The sequence below is a fragment of the Pantherophis guttatus genome, chromosome 1 (assembly GCF_059756535.1).
Source record: "Pantherophis guttatus breed Tessera chromosome 1, ASM5975653v1, whole genome shotgun sequence".
Classification (NCBI taxonomy): domain Eukaryota; kingdom Metazoa; phylum Chordata; class Lepidosauria; order Squamata; family Colubridae; genus Pantherophis; species Pantherophis guttatus.
In genome coordinates this window covers 140,586,294-140,603,780 of record NC_142063.1, presented here as the reverse complement: position 1 = coordinate 140,603,780, position 17,487 = coordinate 140,586,294, and the positions used below count along the sequence as shown (strand labels likewise).

Genomic DNA, 17,487 nt, shown 5'->3' with positions numbered 1-17,487 from the left:
CTGGAACACGCTTCATTATTTACAAATGAGTTATCTTATTCATTATCTATAAATAAATAAAGCTTTACTGGGTGGAGATTTCTGGGAGTTGAAGTCTACCCAGTTTGAAGTTGCTAAGGTGGAGAAATACTGCTATAGATCATTGTGTATTCTAACCTATGTTATGATAAAGACACCCACAAAAGATGAATGAATTTCTAAGTAGATACATAAATGTTATTAAAATCCACAATACAACCGTTGATAACATTCACTTGTATGCAGAGTCTAAAATATGTTGCTTTTTAGGGAACCCATGAAAAAGGAAGAATTTTCTAAAATTCCCCAACCTTCTTTCTTTCTCCACCTTCTTCTTCTCTTCTCTAAGAAAGTTGGAAGGAGAAGAGGGAGAGGCTAGGTTTGAGGAGAAAGATTGCTGTACAACAAAAAAAGAAGATGAAGTGGAAGAAAGGCAGCTCTGAACAAACAAATATAAATATATTAGGAAAAAGAATGAATTGTTAAAGAATATAAGAGGACAAATATGTACAATTAGCAAAATTAGAATTTAGGGATAAATGAAGAAGGTGTTTATATATGCAAGTATAGAAATACTGAGGTATATTAAAAAAAAGGAAAGGGGGGAAGACAATATTGATAAAAATTGTAATTGAGTAAAATGTATTTGAATTTGACTAATTGTATAAGATAGGAAACAACCAACACTCTGTTAAAAAAAAAGAAAAGAAAGAAAGATATGGGTGAAGGTGGGAGAGGAGAAAAGAAGAAAACCAATAAAACTTTTTTTTTTAAAAATAAAATTCCCCAACCAAATGATCCAGGCCCTTGCAAATGGTTGCAGTGTCCTGGGATCATGTGATCACCATTATCAATCTTCCCAGCCAGCTTCTGAGAAGCAAAGACAACCTGGGTAAACTGGATTTGCTTAACTATTGCGTGACTCACTTAACAACTTCATTGGTTTACTTAACTGTGTCAAAAAAGGTCATAAAAAAAATCAGGTGTGAGTCACTTAACAACAGAAATTCTGGACCCAATTAGCACCAGGCTAGAAACCGGAAGACTCTGAGTTCAAGTCCTGCCTTAGCCATGAAAGCCAGCTGGGTGACGTTGCGCCGGTCACTATTTCTTAGCCCAACCCATCTCACAGGAAATATAAGGTGTTGCTTTGGGGAAAAATAAGAGGAGGAAGATGTCTTAAATATGCTCGCCACCTTAAGTTATTTTTAAAAATAATAAAGGCAGGATATCAATCAATCAATAAAAAAAATTGTGCCCATAAGTTGAGGACTACTTATAATAGTTAACCATGTTTGTTTTGGAGGGTCAACTTCTGCAGGCCATATGTAGCATGGCATTCAAAATTTAAGTTACTTCGTTCATTTCTTTTCTGTTGTATTTGACCTAGAGAAAATTATTAGTAGTTTGACAGACAGGAGTAGATGCTTCCCCTTTTCATGGATTAAATTCTAAGACATTAGTCTGCTTGGGAGAGGGAGAGAGACAGACAGACAGACTTTAGAGCAGTGATCAAAGCTGTTTATTTAATTATTGGAACATTAAGTTCTTCCTTATAAAGCTATGAGCTAAAAGGTTTTATGTGAAGAGGATTAACAATAAAATACCAAAATATTCTACAAAATGCCCAGTATCAGAAAGAACATTAGAAGAAGCTGTGTTTTGTTCTGCCTTGACATATAGAATCATGATATTTCATGCATTTCTCTCTATTTCATAATCCAGAGACAAATTCTTGTGTGTCTAACCACACTTGGCCAATAAAGTATTCTGTTCTATTCTGCTCTGCTCTATTTCCATTCCATTCCATTCCATTCCATTCCATTCCATTCCATTCCTTCATTCCTTCTACCTTTGCTTATCTATATGCTTTTAGAGGGCCTAGGCTCCTGCCTATCTTACCTCCTTCCCAGGGGTGGGTTCCAAAACCCGTTGCTACCGGTTCGCTCATGAGCTTGTGCACACACACTGCACTTCTGCACATGGGCAGAGCCTTCCACTGCCACTACTTGTTCGCCCGATCCGGTGTGAACTGATAGCAACCCACCACTGCTCCTTTCTCCAAAAAGGTAACATAAGCTACACATATTCCCTCAGTCATCTACAACTTGAATACATTTGCTAGTTTGCTTCTTATCATAATTTGGCAAATATAGAAGTAATTCTTTTATATGCTTTTATGGTTCTGTGCAGAAAGAAACATAATGGGGTGCTTGTAGATGTGTGAAGTCATACACACCTACCATTGTTCTATGATTACTTGGTCTAGAATCCACATAGCATAGACTCTAGAAACCCTGAAGTATAGTTAATTTGCTTCACAATCATATAGTTAACTTAAATGGTTTACGTTCCATGAAGTTTAGAATTCATGCTTTGCATGGAAAGTTTTCAGGTCTAATTTCAGGACATCCCCAGAATGACTCTGGATTTAGACTTGAAGTGTAACTGCCAGAGCTGAATTACAATGCCAGTGAGTTGACTGGCTTGATATCACTGAGATCAATTTCTTGACTGACAGTTGAACATCAATAGCAATAGCACTTAGACTTATATACTGCTTCACAGTGCTTTACAGCCCTCTTCTAAGTAGTTTACAGAGTCAGCATATCGCCCCCCAACAATCTAGGTCCTCATTTTACTGACCTCGGAAGGATAGAAGGCTGAGTCAACCTTGTAATAATTGAAATACTGTTAATGGTTTATGGTGATGTGTATTAAAATGATTAAGTGAGAATTTGAAATAATACATAGGGGAAGCAAGTAGATGATAACAGTCAGAAGACTTTTAAAATTTAATTGAGGAAATTGTAATGGATGAAATAGTTTTAATGATATATTGTGATGAAAGTAGAAATGATTAAGATGTGGTTTGGAGGAACATATGGGGAAACTATTTGATGTACGAAAATGGAACTAAATTGGAACAGCTATGCTTATATTTGTTTTTGGTTTTCTTTTTCTTTTTCATTAAGTGTTTGAATATATAAATAGAAAAGATACTTATAGAAGTAACTGATTATATCAAAATGTTGGACTGTATTACTTAAGAAAATGTAAGTTATGCCTGTAAGAATTGAACAATTGTAACACCATAAAATTAATTATTTTGATGATGGATTGGGGTCTAATATAGAACAGAAGGGAAATTGGAATTTGGTTAAAATTAGAGATGAAAATGAAGGGTAAAATTGGTAAAAAATAGATGAAAATGAACACTATGGCAAAAAGGAAGTATAGAAATGGTAATCATAGTTGTAAAAATTAAAAATTGTTTAAATTTGTTAACCTTCTAAATACTCTGATCAGCAAAAATATATTGTATGTTTGTGTGTGTGCGTATGTGTAAAAAATAAAGAAAATTTTTTTATCAAAAAAAAAAAAAAAAGAAGAAGAATGAGTCAACCTTGAGCCGGTGAGAATCAAACTGCCGAACTGCTGGTATCCGGCAGTCAGCAGGAGAAGCCTGCAGTACTGCATTCTAACCATTGTACCACCACAGCTCTTCAGATCTGCCCTTTTGAAAGAATTGTGTTGAATGGTTGAGAGTTGAACCAGATAGGCCAGTCATACAGTGGAGTAACCAAAGTGAGTTACAGTAGGATTTCTTTTGGGGAGTTCTTGTGATTCAGGTTTCTTCATTTCAGTTTATCTGTTTAGTTAATCCAGTGATAGTTCATTTTGCTAAATGAAGTTTTGCTGCATGGATGAAGGCCGGTGCTCCATGAATTACCCATTCATGCTGCCGACCATTATTTTGTGATGATAAAAAGAGAAGTGACCAACCGCATTTTTTAGGTCCTGTTCTGCATCCTGTGCTTCATGGTCGATTCCAATTTTCCATTTCATAGCAGGAATAGCAACATTGGGAGAAGCCATATTACTTAACTCTCTATGGTAGAACTGGTATCTTTCATGAGGAGTTTGAGAAAATTTCCCCAAATTGATCAGGGCATACTTTTCCAAGAACTTGGAACCCCATCGTTTTAATTTGTCCCCTTGCCCATCTGTTCTAGCGCAATAAAAGAAATGTACGAATGTATCTGACTCTACATCTTAAAGCCACATGCTTTTTTTGAACTGAAATCGCATACAGTGTTAACTTTAAAAAAAACAAGGATCCTTAAAAGAAACAACAATATGTTCTTTTTTGTTGTTGTTGTTAGTTGCGAAGTCATGTCCGACCCATCGTGTTCCCATGGGCAACATTCCTCCAGGCCATCTTGTCCTCTACCATCTCACCAAGACCATTTAAGCTCACCCCTACTGCTTTAGTGACTCGATACAGCCAACTCATTCTCTGTCGTCCCCTTCTTCTTTTGCCCTCAAAAGTCTTTCCCAGCATTAGGTTCTTCTCCAGTGAGTCCTTCCTTCTCATTAGGTGGCCAAAGTATTTGAGTTTCATCTTCAGGATCTGGCCTTCTAAAGAATAAAGAATATGTTCTTAAGATTTAATATATGCAATGTTTTTTCTGGTTAAGTAATTTTGGAAGGCTGCCCCAGCAACAAGGTCTCTCCAATATCCACTTTTGTAGTGTTAAAAATAATAAAATAAAACAGGAATCAATACAAATGTGTGGCAGACTCAAGTTACCAGTGTATAAATGAAGAGGAAGGAAGCCAGAGTTTGGATAGTAAACAAGGCTATTTGTCTTGCAGTAATGGAATAATTGTGATCATTTCAGAAGTTGCTCTCCTTTGGCCTCATGAGACCTCCTGCTTGCCTCTCATTGTTTAAATATGCATACTGTCTCCCAGAAAGTGTTTCCTGATGAGAAAAAGGTAAGCAGAGAAGTATTAAGGGCTGGGGAGGGGTGGTGGTGGGGAAGATGAAAGGAATTTTATTTCTTTGTGGAAAAAAATAAAAGAAAATCATTAAAACTCAGAATAAAGCTTCATCTGGGTTTGCTCTGCTTCAGTGGCGGGTTTCACTTACGTTTGCTACTGGTTTGCTCACGCGCAGAGCATATTTGATGACATCCGGGCGGGTGAGCGTAGCCTCCCGCCACTGCTACCAGTTTCCCCGAACCGGGGCGAACTGGTAGCAACCCACCACTGCTCTGCTTATTGCACAAGGAAACCTTGGCAGGGAAATGACAGGAGAAGGAAGACTTCAAGAAGATGGCTTTGCTTGGCAGACGAGGTAAATATTTTGTAACATGAAGGATGCCAGTAAGCTCTCTAGTAAAGTCATAGTGCAGAAGCATCTAAAGAAAAGGAAATTATTACAAGCAGTCCTTGCTTAGCAACCACAGTTGCAATCAGCAACTCCATTGCTAAATGAGAAATCACATGACTGCAACTGTGTTTTCAAGGTCAAAAGACTGCTCAGTTTCACACCTGTGGGTTTAATTTGTCTCCTGACCAGAGGTGGGTTTCAGCAGGTTCTGACCAGTTCTGGAGAACCGGTAGCAGAAAGTTTGAGTAGTTCAGAGAACCGGTAGTAAAAATTCTGACTGGCACCACCCCCAACTATTCTCTGCCTCCCAAGTCCCAGCTGATCAGGAGGAAATGGGGATTTTGCAGTAACTTTCCCCTGGAGTGGGGTGGGAATGGAGATTTTACAGTATCCTTCCCCTGCCACACCCACCAAGCCATGCCCACCAAGCCATGCCATGCCCATCAAGCCACACTCACAGAACTGGTAGTAAAAAAAATTGAAACCCACCACTGCTCCTGACCATTTCCCTGCCTTTTGGAATGTTTGCCCTGGTGCTAGCGTATTAACAAGAACAGAATTAGTGTTTGTATTTACCTTCATTGCCAAAGAAGGGATTTTAAGAGAGCAAGCAGATATACAATGGGAAATACACATTGAGAGCAATGTGCAGCTGCTGGTGTAATATGCAAATAACCCAGTGGATTCCCCTATATCTGCCTGCTTATTCTCTTGTATTCCTTTTCTCTCCATTCTAATCTCTCTGCTTTGCAAGTTGGGGGTGGGGAGAGGAAAAAAACAACAAATTAGACACAAGTACTGAATGCAATGATGATCATGTGACTGAGGGATAGCACTGTTATAACTTTGAGGCAGTTGGTAAGTGAGGACTACCTGTACTGATATTTTTTTCCATTTTTTTTCTTCCTTAGATTGATGAGATTTTCCGTTTGCCTATTTAAAGGAGCAACCGTGCTGACTCTGAGGCTTCCACAGGCTGAGGGGAGATGGGATTCCACACCAGCTCAGTTCTACTGGAATAAAATCAGATGTTATCAGAGTACATCCAACCTTACGAAAGCAGACCATCACTTAGGCAATAGCACTTGCTTTTTTTTCCTGTTGTCTCCCAGATTGACTTCTTGAAACTCCTCTCAATTTTTGAAGCAGGTACCAGGATCTGTACAAAAAGTCTGTGGTAATGTTGGTCTTGTTTTTATAAAGCGGTGTGGTGGAACTCTTTGGATTTCTCTTCACTGCTCAATTGCCCCACTATGGGGGGGGGGGGAGGAAAGGATTTTAAAAAGTTCTGATAAAGACGTGCTATAGAAGTGATGAAAATCCAATTTATAAGCTACATGTAAATAACTAACCGGTATGATTTTTCTTCTGTGTATGTGTAAAAATAAAGGGTTAAAAAAAAAAACTTTTAAGAGACTCGCATACCCTTTGCCTATTATTCTACCCTGTCCAAAACTGGGATATTTTCTTTCTTTTCGGGGGAGGAAAATATAGAACATTCCTCTCCATGAATTTGCTTGAAAACATTTATCCAGTGCCACTCCTAAGTATTTACAGGTACTCCTCGATTTACAACCACAACTGAGCCCAACATTTTTGTTGCTAAGCCAGACAGTTGTTTAGTGGGTTTTGCTCCATTTTACGACCTTTCTTGCCACAGTTTAGTGAACCACTGCAGTTGTTAAGATAGTAACACAGATGTTAAGTGAATCTGGCTTCCCCATTGACTTTGCTTGTCAGAAAGTGGCTTAAGGGGATCACATGACCCTGGGATATAGAAACCATCATAAATATGAGTCAGTTGCCAAGTGTCAGAATTTTGATCATGTGACCATCAGATTGCTGCAATGGTTGTAAATGTGAAAAATTGTCATAGGTCACTTTTTTCAGTGCCATTGTAACTTTGAATGGTCACTAAATGAATTGTTGTTAGTGGAGGACTACCTATAGCCGTGATGGCAAACCTATGGCATGCATGCCACAGGTGGCACGCGGAGCCATATCAGTGGGCATGTGAGCTCAGCTCCGGCACATATGTGCGCGCTGGCCAGGTGATTTTCGGGCCTTCTATGCCCACCAGAAGTTGGGAAACAGGCTATTTCCAGCCTCCGGAGGGCCTCTAAGGGGGTGGGGAATGCCGTTTTCACCCTCCCCATGCTCCTAGAAAGGCTCTGGAGCCTGGGGAGGGTGAAAAATGGGCCTACCGGGCCAACTGTGCCATCACATGCCAAAAGTGGGAGGAAGCATGGGGGGGTTGCATGTGCATGTGTGTGTGTGGGGGGGGTGAGGCGCATAGAATTATGGGTGTGGGCACTCTTGCGTGTCCCGTGCTCCCCCTGCTTTTGACATGCAATGGCAAAAAGATTAGCCATCACTAACCTATAGTCTGCAAAAGAAAAAATGCACAGCTTTATGCTAATAGATTGGAGGAGGAGAGGAATTCCTTTATTAACTGTGTTGCATTCTCTCTTGCTTTTACTGATTTCAATGATACCCCAGTCACAGACAGTTAAAAACACCTGTTAAAAATATAGTTATGCTACTGGTGAAAGTTTCCTGCTTACCTTGCCTCTCTATGACCAAATACACATTTTGAGATAAACCAGCATGCAGTCAGTATTCATCATCATCAAACCCAACTGGAAGTTGGACCAGAAAGGATGCTAATCAGTTTTTCTACTACAAATTGAATAAAACCTGGAACATTCCAAGGGATATTGGGGATAGGTGCCTGATGGGAAGGAGCTGGAGATCTATCACAGACTCGCTTTGGATTTGTTCATGAAACCAGATGCCCCCAGTGAACTGTCAGTTTTCCCATATGAATTGTGGCTCATTTGACAATAGTAGTTTTAATAGGTGATTGCAGAACCCATTCCCTTCTGCAGGTAAATGCAAGTGCTTAAAATAGGGTCCTCCAAACTGGGCAACTTTAAGACTTGTGGACTTCAACTCCCAGAATTCCTCAGCCAGCCATGCTAGCTGGAGAATTCTGGGAGTTGAAGTCCACAAGTCTTAAAGTTGTCAGGTTTTGGAGACCCCTGGCTTAAAGCATGCATTGCCAAGAGCTTCTAATGCCACCAGTTAGACCAGGTTATAGTTCATTAGTTGGTTTGAAAATCGAGGCTTTGATGGTCATCCCTACATCTGACTAACTTTAAAAGGAATCACCTGTTCAGGAAGCAGTTTTCTCTCTTAAAACTTTGCTAACTCTGTGATTCAGCAAAGTGTTGATTTACCAGTATGGCTGATGAACATCTTTTTCGCTTGTATTATCTTTAGCTGTCATTGACAAGTTCTGCAGGTAAAGTATGAAATCATGATTACGTGTATTTGTATGATTGAAAGAGGAAAAAAGGCCTGCAAATGCTTTCATGGTAGCTTTTCACTACATCTGAAATTAATATTACCCATATATCACTAAGGTGATTGAAGATTTCAGCAGCACATTTGTTGACATTTTCCTGAGGACAAGGCTGGTCTCAGGCAGCTTCAATTCAAGCAAATTTCTTTAGAAGGGAGATCTCCCAGGCCTTTTGTGAAACGTTGATAACACCATTGACAGTCAAATTCTTATCTAAGGTAGTGAGTTGCTGATTGGCAGTTCTTAATGATGGTGGCTGGGACAGAGGCCAAGCCATCCTTCAGCACTCTTAAGTGCAGAATGCAGAGGCCAACCCTGAGCCTGGTGGAATGAAATGAAAATAGAGCTGCCCAATGCCTCCCACTCTAAACACATGTGACAATTTTCCTGTTGCACATTTGAGGTTGGAGACAGTATCTCTCCCTTTGCAGTTAGAAGCATCAGCATCTAACCATCAACTGGAGAACTGAAGTCACCTCTGATATCAGGATGGGGGTATATTATTTCTCACCGCAGTTTCCTCAGAAGTAAGTCACATTCACTCTATCATAATCCTAAAACAAGCATGCTTAGAATTCTAGCTAGAAAATGACAACACCCTCTGGTTATTGTTTGGAAGCTGGCACTAGGAATGTCAAGTGGGATTTATTTCAGTCCCTCTTTCTTGTGGTTCTTTCTATCCAACATATTCCCCTTATATTTCACATCTGGTTTTTGCCTCCTCTTTGCATGTGACACATTCAAGTTTGGATGATGTGGGATAGCTGATTCAGTGTCAGATAGGAAGGGTTTCACTTAAAGGTCAAAGTGATAAGTAGGTGTATCTTTTGTCAAGTTCCAGCCATTAGAAAAAAGTGACTTTTGCTTCTGTGCAGATACTTTTATATGACATATTGGTTACGAGAAAGGGGTTATTTGAGTCTTCCAGTCATTTCTCTTCCATTTGTTAGCTGGAAATCAACTCTCCAGTTTCATATAAAAAGCTATCATGTCACAGAGGAAAAATGTTATACAAGGAGCCTTCCTTCTGTCCTTCCTTCCTTCCTTCCTTCCTTCCTTCCTTCCTTCCTTCCTTCCTTCCTCCCTCCCTCCCTCCCTCCCTTCCTCAATAAGTAAAATGTCACCTATTCTGAAAGGTTAAAATCCTTATCTTCTCCAAAGCAGGTGGCTTCAGTGGAGCCATTTTAAGAGAGATTTCTTTCAAGAGACTGAGCCTCAATGCGAAGCCTGCATATTTAGAAGCAGATGTAGGATCCATTATGCATCAGTGCTTCCAGTTTGCTTTCTCTTTTACCTCTGCTGTCAGATGCATTTAGATTCTAAACGAGGGCCACAGCCAGTCTTAGTCAAATCAAAGCTTTCCCTTTACTTCCGTACAAGGTTTGCAAAGACGGTCTGTTTGCTGATGATTTTCTGGGCTTCTGCCAAATAGTCTGGGAGGCGTCTTCTCTCCCGGCTTCTGTCTGAGGCATTGCTGCAGCCTTTCCATGAGGCCAAAGAGATTTCAGTTGGCGACTTATCCATATTAGACTATTAAATCTAAACAACTGATGGGCATAAAATGTTTTTCCCCTTAGAGCCGCATAATCAAGTATATGTGTGTGTGTGTGTGTGTGTGTGTGTGTGTGTGTGTAAGTAGTTCCAAAGAACTACAAAGTTATTTTCTCACAATCCATTTAGAAATTGCAGCGCTGAGGAAAGGGCTAACATTTTCATTCTGGGAGGCAAGTCTGCCCATTTCCACCTGCAGGTGTGCATTCATATTTGTTAAACGTGGCTGAAACAATTCCAGGGATGGAAACAGAGCGACCCACAGCATCCTTTTCAAAAGCTTAGATAGGTGGCAAAGTGATGTTGAGATTAGCAGGATTCCTCGGACTCCTGCTGAACAAATGACACAGCCAGAGAAAATATTACCTTGATCTCTCAAGCGTATGGCTGGTTGAATTAATATTTTGAAAGAGGAGTTAAGCAGGCATGAGAACTCCTTTATTTCTTACTGGATTCGAAACTTTGCTTTCTTTTTTCACCCTTGGTACCTCTATGGTAGTTCCGATCCCTTTGGAAGGAATGCTGCTCCGCTGCCCCTCAGAATATCCCCAAGTAATTCATTCAGCTGAATCAAATGCACATCCACTGTCTTTCAGAGGAAAAGAAAACAATGGGGTGTCCACTCCCATTGGTTTTAAAGAAGCATTACTGTTCCATAATATCATTTCATGCCCTGTTACAAAATGCTTTGGAAAATCTCCTCTATTCCTAATATACTGGAGGGGGGGGGGTTCTCCCCTGAAAACTGGAAACCCAAAGCCATGTAGATCTAGGAGAATAACAGAGTTGGAAGAGTCTTCATTCATCCGGAGGTAGCTCAAAATTAGCTCATTTAAAGCACACGAGACCAAATTGATATAATTTTAGGATATTTATTATATGCAGGGATATGCAATATGCAGCTTAAAGGCCACATTTCTGTGGCTTAAGGAATTTGTGAACCTTGCTAACATGTTCTGTCTTCAAAATAACAGAGTTGGAAAGGACCTTGGCTGTCTTCTACTCCATCTTGCTCAGACAGGAAACCCTATACTATTTCAGACAAATAGTTGTCCAATCTCTTCTTAAAAAACTCAAATGTTGGAGCACCCAAAACTTCTGGAGGCAAGTCGTTCCACTGATTATTTGTTCTCACTGTCAGGAGATTTCTTCTTATTTCTAAGAAGAAATAAGTTGGTTCTGTCCTTGATTAATTTCCATTGTTTCCTTTTCTTGCCTTCTGGTGCTTTGAAGAATAGGTTGACCTCTTTTCTTTGCGGCGGCCCCTTAGATATTGGAACACTGCTATCATATCATCCCCTAGTCCCTTTTTTTCATCAGACTAGACTCACCCAATTCCTGCAACCGTCCTTCATATGTTTTAGCCTCTAACCTCCATTTTGTTCCTCTCTGCATTCTTTCCAGAGTTTATTTAGATCTTGGTCAGCCTGTAATCCTCATGGAATAGTTAGAGCAATTCATCCCAAGTGACAAAACCCATGTCATTCTTCGGTGAAAAAGGGTGATTTTTTTCTGCTGTGCTTTGGAAAGATGCTGTTTCTCTGTTTGCATTTGTTTACCCTGAGCAAAAATGTCTACAAACATCAAAAGCTCCCTTTTCCCAACCACCCAAAAGGTGGTTCGGATAGGCAAGATGATAGAAATGTTGTGATCGACTTCCTGCCTTGACAACTCTGGTACATTAGCTGTTATCAGAGTTGAAAGAGCTGCTACAACATACCCATTGTAGATATTGGATGAAGAGCTGGCAGGCTGCCCGAAGGTCAGATAAAGTACTTAGGCAGGCAGTTTGCCAGGCTAAAGAGATGTCAAGAAAATCAATTAGTCTCTAAAGAAAGAGCAGCAAGCTAACTAAAAATCCAATCGTGAAAGGCTCTTTATATTTCAAAGGCAGCTTATTAGCGTTGGCTATATCTTTATCTCTTTAATAAAATTACATTTGCTAAGCAATTAAATCAGGCTTGGGTCAGATGAGGCTAATACAGAAGAGGTTGTAAACACCTGAACAGACCAGATTAGAAATACTACCCACCGCTGGGTATTTAATCAATTTATGTTCCGGGTACCCTTCTATCTGACTTTCAATTTAAGTTGTTCCTCCTCTTTTTCCTTCCCACTGTCCCCTTATTCCCTCTATTGATTGATCTACATATATACATTTGGCATACCTAAGATACTTTCTCAGCTGAGTGGTAATGGAAAGCCATAGACATAGACTCTGTCTGGTGGAGCCGAGTAGGTGGCTTAGTAAATTATAGCTGTCTGAAGTCAATATAAGGAAGGGAAAGGTACACATGCTTGTTTTTGTACATTTCTTCCCTGGGTCACCTAAGTGAAAGAAATGAGCTTCATCATGATCAGAGGAATGCAGTGTAGGACTTGTGGGCTGCCAAAATGCCACTGTTCTGTGCAAGACTTTTTACTGCAAAAGTCTTTGTTGTTCTAAATTAGCAGATAATGTACAGCTGCTATGGTACCATTGCTGTTCATTTGACCATGGCGCTTAGGTTGGAAAATAATGGGGCTGGTTAAGAGGTGCCGTGTGTTTCCTTTTTAATGCCTTTGAAGCAGTCAGTCTTTTAAACTGTTGGAAGAAACATCCTTCTAGGTTCTGCTCCAAGTGGGGAAACAGACACTGGAAACATGGAGACTGCTTGGAAAGATGGTTTAATGGTGGACAGGATCACATGGCTTGAGTTCCTGAACAGAAAAAAAGGGGAGATACAGCGAGTTTTTCAGGTTTTATACTCTCTCTGGCTTTGAACTTCCTGGGGCCCAGAAAGAGTACTCTGATTGGTTGTCAGACTCCCAGGGGGTGGGGGTCTTGCTGGCTGATGGTCACATGTGCTTCCCAGGTCACATGTGGTGAGTTTCTGCTGCTATTGTGTAGGGCTAATCCCATTTTTGGCAATTCCTACTATGGCTCTGCCTGAAGGAGGCAGATCTTTGTTATGTAGAATAGACTGGCCGAGGCCTTAATGGCCCATTGACAAAGGGTGGGGGGCAGGAAGGTGGGAGCTGCTTTGTCTGTAAAATATGCTTCTCATATTTCTCATCCAGGGAAATATAATATTCTGCCTTTTTCATATTTCCTAAAATATTTCACTCTTCCAGGAAAGGGGTGGGTGCTAACTTCCTACAAAACCATTATGATTTTGTCAACTTCTGCATAGGTAAAAGACAGATCTATGTAACAAATGGAGCCAGGGAGAGGTCCTGCCTCGAAAAATATCAAAATCCCACCCATTGTTGACAAGGTTTAAAAACAATTTCTCTCCTCCCCTTTCCTTTGAATGCACATAGTGGAAAACCTTCTGATGGGGAGATGTAGCTGTCAGATGCACATAGAACTGAGATTGAGCATCTGCGAGTTCTTTCTTTTCAGAAGCAGCACAGAAATGGCACAGCCCTTGTGCAAATGTATAGTATACTGTGGAGCAACACTGCCTTGCATTTATTTGCTCCGTCACCACCTCTCGGACTGGTTAAATTAATGAAATGGGACAACTTGCCATGGCCAATTCGCCGTGGCCATCTCACTGCGGCCAACTTGCTGTAGCCATTTCACCATGGCCAACTCTCCATGGCCAACTCACCATGGCCAACTCACTGCAGGATAACTCGCCATGGACAATTTCATGTGGGATAACTCAACATTATCTGCCACTGTTTTTTTGACATTATTTCCATTGACAAAAACGGAAATAATGTTGATTGGACTTTGGACAACTTTGATGCATTTGAGATTTTTCCTATTTACATTGGTTTTGTGTTGTTTTGTGTGGTCATGTATTATTGCCCCTATGGATGATGTCTCGAACATCAGACAGGAGAACGGGTATGATTGAACCCAGGATGAGTTCAACCTTTCTCTTTAAACTGAATGGCTCTTGTATTTATTTTATTTTATTTTATTTATTTATTTTATTACATTTCTATACCGCCCTTCTCCCGAAGGACTCAGGGCAGTGTACAGCCATGGTAAAATAATACCAACACAAAAATTAAAAACAATTTAAAATAATCTAAAGCATTGGCCGTATTTAAAACCCCTAGCTAAAACCCCTTTAAAACCATTAAAACCCACTTAAGTTAATTCATTCGGTCAGGCTGGCTTGCTGAAAAAATAAAGTCTTCAGCGCATGACAGAAGATGCAGAGGTCAGGGATCCTCCTTATGTCTGGGGGCAGCTCATTCCATAGGGCAGGAGCCCCCACAGAGAAGGCTCTCCCCCTGGGGGTCGCCAGCCAACATTGTTTGGCCAAGGGCACCCTGAGGAGGCCCTCTCTGTGGGAGCGTATTGGGCGGTGGGAGGAATGTGGTGTCAGAAGGCGGTCCTGTAAGTATCCCGGTCCTAAGCCATGGAGCGCTTTGAAGATGGTGACTAGCACCTTGAAACGCACCCGGAAGACCACTGGGAGCCAGTGCAGCTCGTGCAAGAGAGGTGTTACATGGGAGCGACAAGTCGCCCCCATAACCATTCGTGCGGCCATGTTCTGGGCCAGTTGGAGCCTCCGGGTGCTCCTCAAGGGGAGCCCCATGTAGAGAGTGTTACAGTAGTCCAGACGGGAAGTGTCAAAGGAATGAGTGACCGTGTGTAAGGCATTCCGATCCAGAAAGGGACGCAACTGGGAAATCAGGCGAACCTGATAAAAAGCCCCCATGGCCACGGCCGTCATATGATCGTCTAAAGACAGCCGCGTATCCAAGAGGACACCCAAAGGGGGGTTTTCAATGGGTTAGTGCTTCAAATTCACAGCACCAGCTGCATCAGATAAAAGAAGGAGAGAGGAAAAAAAACCCCACAAATGATACTCTGTGAAAATTCAGTCCTGTATCTATTTCTTGTCTTTCATTCTTTCTCTGCTGAAATACATTGTTGCTAATCTGCTAATTTAACTGAACCCTTTTAATAGTACATTAAAAACCACATGCCAAGTAAAGCATGCCACTTTTCTTTTAGGTAAGAGATGGTGCAAGATGTATTCTCTGCAGTACAAAAGAGAACTGAGAAACCTGCATTAGACCAGTCAATGGACAATTATGGTCCATGTGTAGTCCCAGGTCTCCCTCCCTTTTCTTTTCTTTTTTTTTTTTTACATATATTCCCTGGACAATACATCACCACTCTGCCAACTTGTAGGATTTTTGAAATGGCTTTAATGATTGCTTGAGCATTTTAAACACATTTCTTATGCAAAAAAAAAAAAAGGGGGGGGGAAGGAAAATAAGGAAACACACCTGCACAAAGCCATATTAAATTATATATAAAATATAATTTAACCAGCCTAATTTTGGGTTAAATAAACTAAACCTTGATCACATGAAATAATATTCATCAGTCTTTCCCTGCATCATTAATGGAAAATAAACACATATCTGTAATCCAAAATAGTAGGTTTGGAAGAACTTCCTTATTTTAACATTGAATATTTATTTATTAGACTTGTATGCTCCCCATCTTGTATATATTCTTTGCTATCGTATATGCATGGTAAGTCCATTTAATGATTCAAATGCTACACACACACACACACACACACACACACACACACACACACACAAATGTGTGTACAAAATGACAAGAATTTAATCCTCCTAGAGAGGCTTTGGAGGCTGGGGACAGCAAAAAACATCACTTCCTGTCCAACTGGGAGTTGGGAAATGGGCCGTTTCAGGCCTCCGGAGGGCCTCCGAGGGGATGGGGAAGGCTATTTTTGCCCTCCCCAGATGCATAGAGAGGATCTGGAGCCAGGTGAGAAAGAAAAATGGGCCTACCGGGCCATCGCATGCCAGGAGCGGGGTGTGTGTGTTTGCATGCAGATGCGCAGGGTGGGGCGCATAAAATTATGGGTGTGGGCGCACGTTTTGTTTTTGTTTTTATTAAATTTAACATGTGCGCGAACCTCCCCCGTCCCCCCCTCCTGGCATGCGATGGCAAAAAGGTTAGCCATCACTGCTCTAGAGTCTAGAATAACTGTAAGATTTTTTGGGGGGAACCAATTAGAGTGAAAATCCTACTAGAACATACATATGTTGCTGACAGAATAGACACATTTCCCTTTAAAACGTAACATAGTTAATTTGCCTATCTGTATGTTTCCTTTCCTCTTGGATAATTTGATGTAGCATGTAAACTTCTTTCTGAATTATTACGGCATTCAGAGCTCTCATTGTTTCACAGGCAGCGCTGACAAACAAACTCATTCATTGACCTGATATCTAAATGAAATGCAGGAACTGGCTTCCATTGTAATTCAAAGTATAACGCAAGTCCCTTTGCTTAGAAGTTATTGGAGTGTAACTGTTCATGTTGTGAAATTACTTTTTGACAATGATGCATAGGGGAAATTATGCTGCAGGAATTGGAAGGGGAAGTGATACATGCCGTAAGAAATTCAATGAATTAACCTGCAGGAAGAAAAGAATAGGAGAATTATCCAGATGGAACTATTGGAAGTCGGTTCAAGGGCTTGTTAGTCTTGAAATGATGATGTTTGGAAGTCGGCAAGGGCCTCCTTTGGTTCAGTCCGATTTGGAATACGAACAGGCATACTGTCTTATCAACGCATTGGAATGTTGCCCTTTCAAGAAAAGCAGCAGTTATTTTCTAATAAAAATGGCGAGGAGCAGTTAGAGATCTGACAGTTAGGGTTGCCAGAATGCCAGGGAAATCCCAACCCTTGGCTTTTGCATTTATAGGGATGTTTGACTACATAGTAGAACTGAAGATACCCATTGCAATTTGTTATGTATATAGATTGCAATACAGGTAGTCCTTGGCTTACAACCATTTGTTTAGTAACTGTTCAAAGTTACAAACAGCACTGGAAAATGTGGCTTATGATCCTTTTTCACAGTTACCACTGCTGCATTACTGGTTACGTGATCAAAATTCACGCATGTGGTTCAGGGGTGGGTTCTACTTACCTTTACTACCAGTTTGCAACGGGGCCGCGCACACGCGCTCGCTTCGCTCACGTGCGTGCACTCTTCTGGGCATGCGCAGAAGCTTCTGCGCATGCACAGAAGTATTTTAATGACATCGGGGTCAGTGGGCAGAGCCTCCTGCCAGTTTTACTACCGGTTCTATAGAACCGGTGCGAACCGGGGGCAACCCACCTCTTATGTGGTTGTAGTGTCCTGTGGTCATACAATCACCTGACCTTCTGACAAGCAAAGTCAATGGGGAAGCTAGATTCACTTACTAACTTAATAACTGCAGTGATTCACTTAACAACTGTGTCAAGAAAGGCACAAAATGGAACAAAACTCACTTAGTGACTGTCTTGCTTAGCTGTAGAAATTTTGGGCTCAGTTGCAGTCATAAGTCAAGGACTTCCTGTATAAGAAGGTTTGCAAATGAGAAGAGTGC

At 40.8% G+C, this 17,487-nt stretch overlaps 1 long non-coding RNA gene across 1 annotated transcript; it reads left to right on the top strand.

Moving 5' to 3' along the window:
* Window positions 1-1,907: 1,907 nt before the first annotated feature.
* On the top strand, window positions 1,908-6,633 carry LOC117669938 (uncharacterized). Its single transcript, XR_004592546.3, has 3 exons — window positions 1,908-2,087; window positions 4,704-4,800; window positions 6,109-6,633. It is a non-coding gene; the product is annotated as an uncharacterized LOC117669938 (long non-coding RNA).
* Window positions 6,634-17,487: the final 10,854 nt, after the last annotated feature.